Source organism: Molossus molossus, unplaced genomic scaffold, assembly GCF_014108415.1.
Source record: "Molossus molossus isolate mMolMol1 unplaced genomic scaffold, mMolMol1.p scaffold_m16_p_1, whole genome shotgun sequence".
NCBI lineage: Eukaryota > Metazoa > Chordata > Mammalia > Chiroptera > Molossidae > Molossus > Molossus molossus.
The window spans coordinates 164,109,026-164,119,297 of NW_023425344.1; the positions used below are offsets into that span (position 1 = coordinate 164,109,026).

At 43.8% G+C, this 10,272-nt stretch overlaps 1 non-coding gene across 1 annotated transcript; it reads right to left on the reverse strand.

Moving 5' to 3' along the window:
• Nucleotides 1–4,941: 4,941 nt before the first annotated feature.
• Nucleotides 4,942–5,075, reverse strand: LOC118622562. Its single transcript, XR_004958089.1, has one exon. It is a non-coding gene; the product is annotated as a small nucleolar RNA SNORA48 (small nucleolar RNA).
• Between the last annotated feature and the right edge of the window lie 5,197 nt (nucleotides 5,076–10,272).

Sequence of the window (10,272 nt, forward strand, 5' to 3'; positions counted from 1 at the left end):
TACAACTATCTGAAGGACTAAAGTGACCACAGGACTTTCCATTATATGAAAATGACTAGAAAAGACAGGAAATTACCCGATTTTATCTCAGGCGCAGGGAAGAAGTAGCACAGCATCAGGTATCATTATAGTTCAGAACAAGGAGAGAGAGAGGATGGAACAGAAGCAACATTTGAAGAGATTAAGGCTGAGACTTTTACAAACCAACAGAAGATTCAGGATGTGCAACGAACCCCAAAATGCATCTTTGGTTCTGAGAACCAAAGACAAAAACAAAATCCTCTTCAAAGCAGGCAGAGATATAAATTCAACAAGCGACAAAACTAAACTATATTTTAAAGATGCATACATAGGTAGTGTATCTTTTTTTAAAAGCAAATAATTGTTATTTTAAATTTTAAGGTATCTGTTATCTCTAGAGAGGATGATGGGGATACGATCAGGGAGAATAACACAAATTTCTTTATGCCAGCAATGTTCAAGTTCTTCATCTGAATAATGGTTACCTGAGTGGTTGACTTATAATTATTCATTAAGCTGTACATACATGTAATGTATACTTTTCTGTATATACTTTATATTGCACAATAAAAGGGGAATGTATTAAGTAGCACCTTATATGTTCTATAAGTGGTGGTGTTAGGTTTTTCCTTAGAGATCTTTTAATGACAAAGTATTTTCTTGGGACATGTTTTTCATGTTGGTAGTATCATTAGCATCATCACAGTGTTGTTTTGACTTATAGAAGTATTTTTCTCAGAACTTAGAAATATCCACTTCTAATAGATAACACTCATGAAAAAATTTGAGCAAGGACAGGATTTTCAAAACTAAGAGAACAGTTGGTTAAAAAATGACTACCAAAAATAATTGCAGAACCAATAGAAACATATGCTATATTAAGGAATAATATTTTGTAGTGAGTGGGTGGGCAACTTTTATCTTTTTTGGCACTTAAATCTGTTAATTTCAGTGTCTGCCTAAGAGCTATTTATTTTTAAATAGCAAGACAGATTTTAATGTAGAATACATTTTTGTTGTTATTATTTGAGCCTACATAATTAGTCTCTTATTCTTTCTTTCTTAAGCCAGCAGAAAACTTTTTGTACGATAAACTTCCAGTGATCATAGCACAGTTAGTGCCTTTTTCTTCTATTTCTGAGTCTGCTCTGGCTCCAAACCAGCTCCAGTCCTGAGGTCTGCCCAGCTCTGAGTTCGTCCAAAGTCAGCTTCCGATGCTCAGTTTTGGTTGGGGCAAGCAGGCAGAAACTTGTACTATTTCAGGAGCCACTTTACATCAGGAGCCACTTTACAGAGTTAGGGTTGTCTTTACATCAAAACAAGGATCATTGGACCTGGAGAATTATCAGACTCGTGGATTCCTTTTGGGAACTGACTATACCTTGAAATGTTAAGAAATAAATAACCCATGATTTTCCTTTTAGCCATGTATGAAAATTCAACTACCATGTCCTGGAGCAAAGTATTATCACTTCTACAGTCTCACCCTTTCTCCGATGCTGAGTGCTGCTCTCACTTGGGAGAATATTCCCCAAGCATCCCCCTCCACTTTGTTCATTTTATTTTACTTTTTATTTTATTTTATTTTATTAATTTATTTTCATAGTTGAATATACAGATGTCCCTCCTTTTTCCCCCCCACTGACTTCCTCCTCCCCACTCCCACCCCCCTCCTGCCTTCCCCACACTGTTGTCTGTGTCCATTGGTTATGTCTATATGCATATAAGATTTTTGGTTTCTTTCTTCCCTCTCCCTTTCTCCCTTCCCTTGGAGGTTCATCAGTCTAACACCCAATTTGTACTTCTTGATCCCTTCACCTTTTTCACCCATCTTCCCAACACCCCTCCCGTCTGGCAACCAACAAAACGTTCTCTGTATATATGAGTCTGTTTCTGTTCTGCTTGTGCATTTTGTTTGTAGATTCAATTGTTGATAGATATATAGTTATTGCCATATTATTGTTTATATTTTTGATCTTCTTCTTCAAGAAGACCTTTCAACATTTCATGTAATACTGGTTTGGTGGTGATGAACACCTTTCACTTTTTCTTGTCTGGGAAGCTCTTTATGTATCCATCAATTCCAAATGATAGCTTTGCAGGGTAGAGTAATCTTGGTTGTAGGTCCTTACTTTTCATCACTTTGACTATTTCTTGCCACTCCCTTCTGGCCTGCAAAGTTTCCTCTGACTACTTTGGAGGATCAGCTGTGCAGGGCCCACCACACAGAGAAGACTTACTTCAGGATTCTGGTACCCACTGAGTCCACTCCTTGAGTGTGTCACTTGTGGAGGTGGTTGGGTGGTGGTGCTTCGATGTGGTCTGAAGCTGTCCACTGGGTGTGCTGGCTCTGGGGCAAGGTCAGCCACTGTCTGTGTTGTACCCGAGGCCACCAGGCATAAGCTACAAAGTGATCTGCCAATGGCTGCTTCTCATGCTGGGAGTGGAGGTGCCCAGGCAAAGCCAAGTTATGAACCAAGGCTGGTTGCTTCTAGCGCCAGGCCTGGGGCCACTTAGTGAGAGGGATGGGGCTCGCTGAGGCCAGATTCTGTTTGTTTGAGAGCATTTAGGAAAATCTGAAGCAGGAGCCAAGACAGGCCAAGCCTATGTTAAAACCACTGGACACAGCTTGGGTGGGCCAGAAATTTGCGTGGGGCAAGGCATTAGGCAATCATCAGGGTGGGGCAAACAGTGTGAATCAGGTTGCTGGAGTCCCAGATGTGGCGCCCATCTGCCAGGCCCATGGGGAAGGGCTCACCAAAGGAACAATGTCCTCCACCAGCACATCTGTCTGGGAGAAAGCTGCCTCTCCAGCCCTCGCCCTGAAGCCAAACAACTCAGTTCTTCCCCTTATGTCTCTGGAGCCTTTCAAGCTGCATCACCACCACCACCACCACCACCACCACCACCACACACACACACACACACACACACACACACACACACACACTGGAGCCTGGAGGGAGCAAGTCCAAGTAAGTCCATGCATGGGCCCTTTAAGAGGAGCTGCCTGGGGCTCCAGCAGCCTCAGCCTCAATTCCCACTGGTTTTTATAACCAGAAGTGATGGAGACTTCCCTTCCTGGCACTGGAACCCTGAGCTGAGGGGCCTGGTGTGGGACTGGGACCCCTCTCTCCTCAGGGAGGACCTTTACAACTGAGACCGCCCTCCTGATTTTTATTTGCCACACATGGTGTGGGACCAGCCCTTCCGCACCTCCTCCCCTCCTACCAGTCTTGATGTGGCTTCTTCTTCTTTTTTAAAAAATAGTTTTTCTTTATTGATTTGAGAGAGAGAGGGAGAGAGAGATAGAAACATCGATGCGAGATCGGCCGCCTCCTGCATGACCCCCACTGGGGAGTGAGCCCACAACCCGGGCATGTGCCCTGACCGGGCATCGACCGGGACCTCTCAGTCCCTGGGACACCGCCCAGTCCACTGAGCCACACCAGGGGTGCCCACTTGGTTAATTTTAATCTGCCTCCACTGTGTGTATAAGGGTCTATAAACTTCCTGAAACCTCCTCTTTGGTATTCTGAGGAAAGATGTTGTATAGACAAGAGTTGGGTTGAAAAACAGTAACACAGCAGAGTTACTGGGAGTGTGAGTTAGACGAGACACCACACGTATTGTTCCAGTGGGTTCCCAAGTGCGATGTCTCAGATCTACTTTAGTCGGGGACTGGTCACAAAGGCTGCCCTTAGGATAGACCATTTTTTATCCTATGATTACGGCCTTCTAAATTTATGTTAAAAGGGTTGTTTTCCTTTTATGAAAATGAGGCTGCTAAGAGACTGGTGTTTTGATGGTCTTTTAAAAAATATTCAGTTCTCTTAAGTATTGTTTAAAATATTCTTTGTCTGGCCCTGGCCAGTTTGGCTCAGCGGTTAGAGCGTCGGCCTGCGGTCCGGAGAGACCCGGGTTCGGTTCCCGCTAAGGGCACGTACTTCGGTTGCAGTTTGTCCCCGGCCCTGGTTGGTCGTGCGGGTGGCAGCCACTCGATGTGTCCCTTCACGTCGATGTTTCTTTCTCTCTCTCCCTTCCTCTCTCTCCCTCCCACTCTATCTGTACAAAAAATGGAAAAATATCCTCGGGTGAGGATAACAAAAAAAAAAATTCCTTGTCTGTGAAATCTAAAAGTCTGCACACCATACTTTCTAAAAGATCTCTTTTTAACCCCATGGTTTTTTGTTGAATCACAGACTATTACAACCATCCAATGTCAGCTGCCCCCCTCTTTCACCAGCACCGCTGTGTTTGACACCTGTCACCATCCCCTTCTTCCTGAAACGCCCCTCAGTGAACAGGCTTCAGTGGCAAAACAAACAAACCAACCCCAGAGGGGTTTCTCCTCTAACTGCTCCTCTATTGCTTTCCTGGTTGGTACTGCCGTGCCTCCAAGTGCACAGCCGTAAGTCTGAGTACTCCTGAAGACACACTCGCTCTCTCTCTCTCTCCCCCATTCAACTGTGGTATGAACACTTAGCATGAAATCTACCCTCTTCTAGTCCCGTTTTCAGTGTGCAATGTCTGTCTGTTCTTTATTTCTACTCTTTCTTGTGGGAGCTGCTGTTTGGAGACTTTAATTGCCACTTCTGTGCTAATGACTTTCCGCACTTTAGATCTGAGAGCTTCTGACAGTCCACCAGGGCTCCATCAGTCTAGAAACCATCTGGGCTGGCCCGCATCGGCTCAAGCGTTCCTCCCTGCACAATGAACTCATTCTGTTCTCCACCAAACGAGCTTACCCTTGCACATTTCCTCCTCCATCAAGTACTTCACTGGCAACCACAACCACATTGTTCTTTTATCCTTCCTTCCTTTTCGTCTTCTAAATCAATCGCCTTCAAGCTGTTTTGATCAATTTTTCAAAAATTCAACAGAAACTTTGGAGTAAAAAAGTACCTAGATTTTTTTCCCCCATGTGTCCTGGGGATGAACCAGCATGGGCACAGACCAAAAGCCAGGCTGGGATAAACAAGGAGTTACTTTGTCCTTGGCTGATAGGAGACAAGCACCACCAAACCAAGTGCCAGTCTACCCAGTCAGGGACAAAAAGACCTAAATTTGTTTGCAGTTTCTGGCACTTAATATCTAGGGGAACTTTGGACTTAATGATTTAATAGATCAAATGTTTGTGTGTCCCCCCCCCACACACACACACACACACACATTCATATGTTGAAGCTGTAATCCTCAATATGATGGTATTTGGAGATGGGGCCTTTGGAAGGTAATTAAGGTTAGATGAGGTCATGATAGGATTAGTGTCCTTCTAAGCAGAGACTTGAGAGCTCTGGTTCTGTGAGCACACAGTGAAATGGAGGCCTCAGAATGAAACCTACTCTGTCAGCTCCTGGGCCATGGATTTCCCAGCCTGCAGAACTGTGAGAGAGAATTTCCTGTTTAAGTCACCCAGCCTATGCTATTTTGTATGGTAGCCCAAGCAGACTAAAACACATACCTACTCTGCGCCTTTGTAAACTGTAATCAGTAACGTCTACCCTGCTGGAAAATACCAGTTCTTTTTTTCTCCATCACCATTACTACCAACTCACCTGAAGCCCTCACCTGCCAACTGCTAGACTGTTGAAACCGCCACCCAACTGAGTTCCCTCTTCCTACTCTTCCCTATTCCAGTCTACCCTGCAAACCACAGTCAGAATAACTTTCAGAGATCAAATCAACCATGTCACTCTCCTTCCTTAGGGTTGTCAGCGGTTTGTCACTTAACGAATGGATGAGGTTTACATTCCTAGACATGGCATTTAAATATCTCAGAGTACCTTTAATACTATCTATACCATATCTCAGAGTACCTTTAATACTATCTATACCATATCTCAGAGTACCTTTAATACTATCTATACCATTTTCTTTCAAAAAACAATAACCTCTTCACTTATTTACCGATCCCGTTCAAACCTAGGCGTATGATGCGTCCCTAGGCAGGAAGGCACTTGACCTCCCTCTCTCTGCCCACATCTGCCCAAGCCCTCTCTCCTCCAGCAGACCTTCCCCAGCTGCTGCAGGGACTCTGCCTTCCAAGCTTCTACTCCTCATTCTGTTACATAGTTATATTCTAACTTCCGCAACTTAACTGCTTCGTGCAAGGATAGATTACTAGTTTATCATTTTAACTAAGAAAGCAGGCTTCTGGGGAGCAAAACTCACGTCTTACTTGACTTCTCTATAATCCTGAACACCTAGCCCAGCAGGCACACAGTCGATTCTCAAGAAATACTGTTGAATGAACTTGATATAGATAAAACTGATAGTTTTTGTTTTTTGTTTTTTTTAATTATAAAATGTTTCAAATACTATATAGCAAACTCTAAGGGAGTAAAAACAAATACCATAATTTTTTAAATGGTACTGTCTTGTCATGTTGACTTCCAATTTTTTTAAGGAAAGAAAGCTTTGCAGATGCTACCGAGGTCACTCCCTGATCCCATTTTCTCTCTCTGACCCCATTTCCCATCCTCTTGCCCTAGAAGTATGCCTTTAGATGTGTCCTTACCATCAGCGTTTTAATACTTTAACCACTCAAATATGTGGCTATAGATGTACTTTTTGTGTTTTTGAAATTTATATAAATGTTTATACCATATTTATTCATCTACGAATAGCTCTTTTCAACTCATTATTAGATTTTTGGGAGCTATTCTCACTGATAATTCGAGATCTGGCTTAGCCGTCTTATTGTTCCACAGTGTTCCATTGTGTGACTGGACCACAATGTATTTATCTAGTCCCATATTCATAAACATTTAACTTTTTTCTGATTGTTTGCTGTCATAGGCAATCGTGTGGTGAAAATCCTTGAGAATGTGAGGCAGCCTACTTCCAAAGAAAACTAAATGCGTACAGAAGGTCCTCAGTTCCTCAGTGATGATTCCCATGTGTTCTATAATTCTTAAACTTCCAAATAGTCTAATCAAGCCCAGTCTGATTCTTACTATTCTGTAGCTGACACAGCATAATGACCGGGACTCAGTCTCCCAGCCTCAGGAGAGCTCCCTGTTCTTGAAGTCCACCAACCTCTAAATATCATTAGTTACTATGTCTCACTCAATATACCACAGCCAATATCCACCAGCAATGTAAAAATGAGGACACTGTGTCTAGGTAAACATGTCTAGACCCGGCCTAAAGCTTTTTAATATCTGATCAACTGTTTTGAATAAATATTTATCAAAGTCAGTAATGCCAGGCACTGTTGTTGGCACCGAGGATGAAATGGTGAACAGAGCCTGACCCCATGGAACACTCTGATGGGAAAGATGGGGAGGGGGATGAACAAGTAAGTGAACACAAAACATCTCAGGTAGTGATAAGTGCTATAATAAAAATGTAAATGGTGATATGTAGAATATTATTAGACAGGTAATCATAAATATCCTCCCACAAAAAACAAATGGTAATTGTGGGACATGTTGAAGGTGTTTGATAACACAAGGGGGTAATCCTTTTGCAATACATGAGTATCATATCAACACGTTGTACACCTTAAGCTCTTAAACTTACACAATGCTATATATCAATTCTATGTCAATGAAGCTAGAATAATAAATTAGTTAATTAATTTTTGTAAAAAATAAATTAACTGCCCTGGCTGGTTTGGCTCAGCGGTTAGAGCGTCGGCCTGCGGTCCAGAGAGATCCGGGTTCGGTTCCTGCTAAGGGCGCGTACCTCGGTTGCAGTTTGTCCCCGGCCCTGGTTGGGTCGTGTGGGTGGCAACCACTTGATGTGTCCCTTTCACGTCGATGTTTCTCTCTCTCTCTCTCGTCCTCTATATAGCAAAAAACAATAACCTCTTCACTTATTTACCGATCCCTTTCAAACCTAGGCATATGATGCTTCCCTAGGCAGGAAGGCACTTGACCTCCCTCTCTCTCTCTCCCTCCCACTCTATCTGAACAAAAAATGGAAAAATGTCCTCGGGTGAGGATAAAAAAAATAAAGTAAAATAATTAATTAATTAACTGCCTGGCCAGTGTGTCTCAGTGGTTGAGCATTGACTCATTCACCAAGAGGTTGCTGGTTCAATACCCAGTCAGGGCACATGCCCAGGTTGTAAGTCCGGTCCCCATTGGGGAGCATGCAGGAGGCAGCCAATTGATGTTCTCTCTCATCGATGTTTCTATCTCTCACTCTCCTTTCTGTTCTCTAAAATCAATAAAGAAAAAAATATTTTATTTTTTATTTTATTTCTTTATTCTTTATCCTCACCCAAGGACATTATTTTTTTAAATTTATCTTCTGATAGAGCAGGAGGGAGAGAGGAAGGAAGAGAGAAAGAGAAACATTGACGTGAGAGAGACACATCTACTGGCTGTCACCCACAGGACCCCAACCGGGGCCTGGGACAAACTGCAGCCGAGGTTCGAGCCCTTAGCAGAAACCGAACCCGGGACTCTCTGGTCTACTGGCTTACGCTCCAACCACTGAGCCAAACTGGCCAAGGCAAGAAAAAGTATTTTAAAAATAAAATAAAAGAGCCCTGGCCGGTGCTCAGTGGTTAGAGCATCAACTTGCGGTACAGAGAGACCCGGGTTCGGTTCCCGCTAAGGGCATGTACCTCGGTTGCAGTTTGTCACCGACCCTGGTTGGTCGTGCGGGTGGCAGCCACTCGATGTGTCCCTTTCACGTCGATGTTTCTCTCTCTCTCTCTCTCTCTCTCTCTCTCTCTCTCTCTCTCTCTCCCTCCCACTCTATCTGAACAAAAAAATGGAAAAATGTCCTCGGGTTAAGATTAAAAAAATAATAATAATAAATAAAATAAAATACATTAACTTTTTTTTTTATCTTCACCCAAGGACATTTTTGCGTGTATCTTCAGATAGAGTGGAAAGGAGAGAAGAAGGAAGAGAGAGAGAGAAACATCTACATGAGAGACACATCGAGTGGCTGCCACCCGCACGACCCCCACCAGGCCGGGGACAAACTGCAACCGAGGTACGTGCCCTCAGCGGGAACCGAACCCAGGTCTCTCTGGACCACAGGCCAGCGCTCTAACCGCTGAGCCAACCCGGCCAGGGGCTGAATTAACTTTCTGAAGAAAGGGGGGGCGTGGCTATTCTAGGACACGGTGCGCAGTAGGACTTTCCGCGCTGACAGACGGTGCTGCACCCTCCAGCAGGGCAGCCGCCAGCCACGCTTGCGATGTGGCTAGTCCCACTGAGGAGCTACTTTTTAAATTTTATTTAATGCTAATTTGTATAAACTTAAATGTAAATAGCCCATGTGGCCGCTGTGCTGGACAGGATAACCTGCCCAAGGTCATAATACTCCTAAGTAGCTGAGATGAATTTGAACCCAGCAAGTCTGGCACCAGAGTTATATTCAGGACCACTATGTCATCCTGCCTCTGTTCACTGAAAGGAGAGATTCTTAGGGGTTACACTTCTTCGTATGATAATAAAGCCCGTTTTCAGGCTGATGGGAATTAGTTCGTGGAAAGTAAAAACTTACGAAGAAGAGAGACGATGCAAAAGGAGACACCTTGAAAACACGAGGGAATGAGATCAAGAACCCAGGAAGGAGCCGGCCTGCGCTAGGGCAGAGACTGGGAGGTGGGAGGTTTGGAGATGGGGTAATAAGGGTGCTCCTGCACCTCGCTCTGACCTTTGCAGTGAAGTATGCGGTGGAATTATCAGCTGAGCCCTGGCCGGTTTGGCTCAGCAGTCGGCTGTGGCCCTGGCCGGCTCGTGCGGGAGGCAGCCAGGCGATGTGTCCCTTTCACGTTGATGTTCCTTTCTCTCCCTCCCTCCCACTCTGAATAAAAGTGGCAGAATGTCCTCGGGTGAGGATAAAAAGAAAAAGATTATCAGCTGAGAGTGAGAAGGGGAGAGAGAGGAGTTGAGGCTGGAGAAGAGGGGATAAGCACACTAGAGGTAATTTTGGAGAACCAAGTGTAGTAGAATGTTAGACGGTTTTGAGTGCCTATTTGAGATTTGTGGCTATGACTTTTTAAATGAAACCACTCCATATAGTTATTTGTTTTTCTCTAGCAATTTTAGCGGATTGGGTACAGGCAGAGAGCAAGCAATTATGTGGTAAAAGTACAAAGGTGAGAGAGGGAGACAACAGAGTGAAGGATTATTTGCAAGGAAGCGATTATACATGGAATCAAGTCGGGTGAGGAAGGAAATGAGGACATGAAAGTGAGTGACAGTGAAAATGTAGAAAGGTCTGTAATTCCAATCAAAATATGAACCAAAATATGAAGGAGGGATTGTTTGTTTTGTT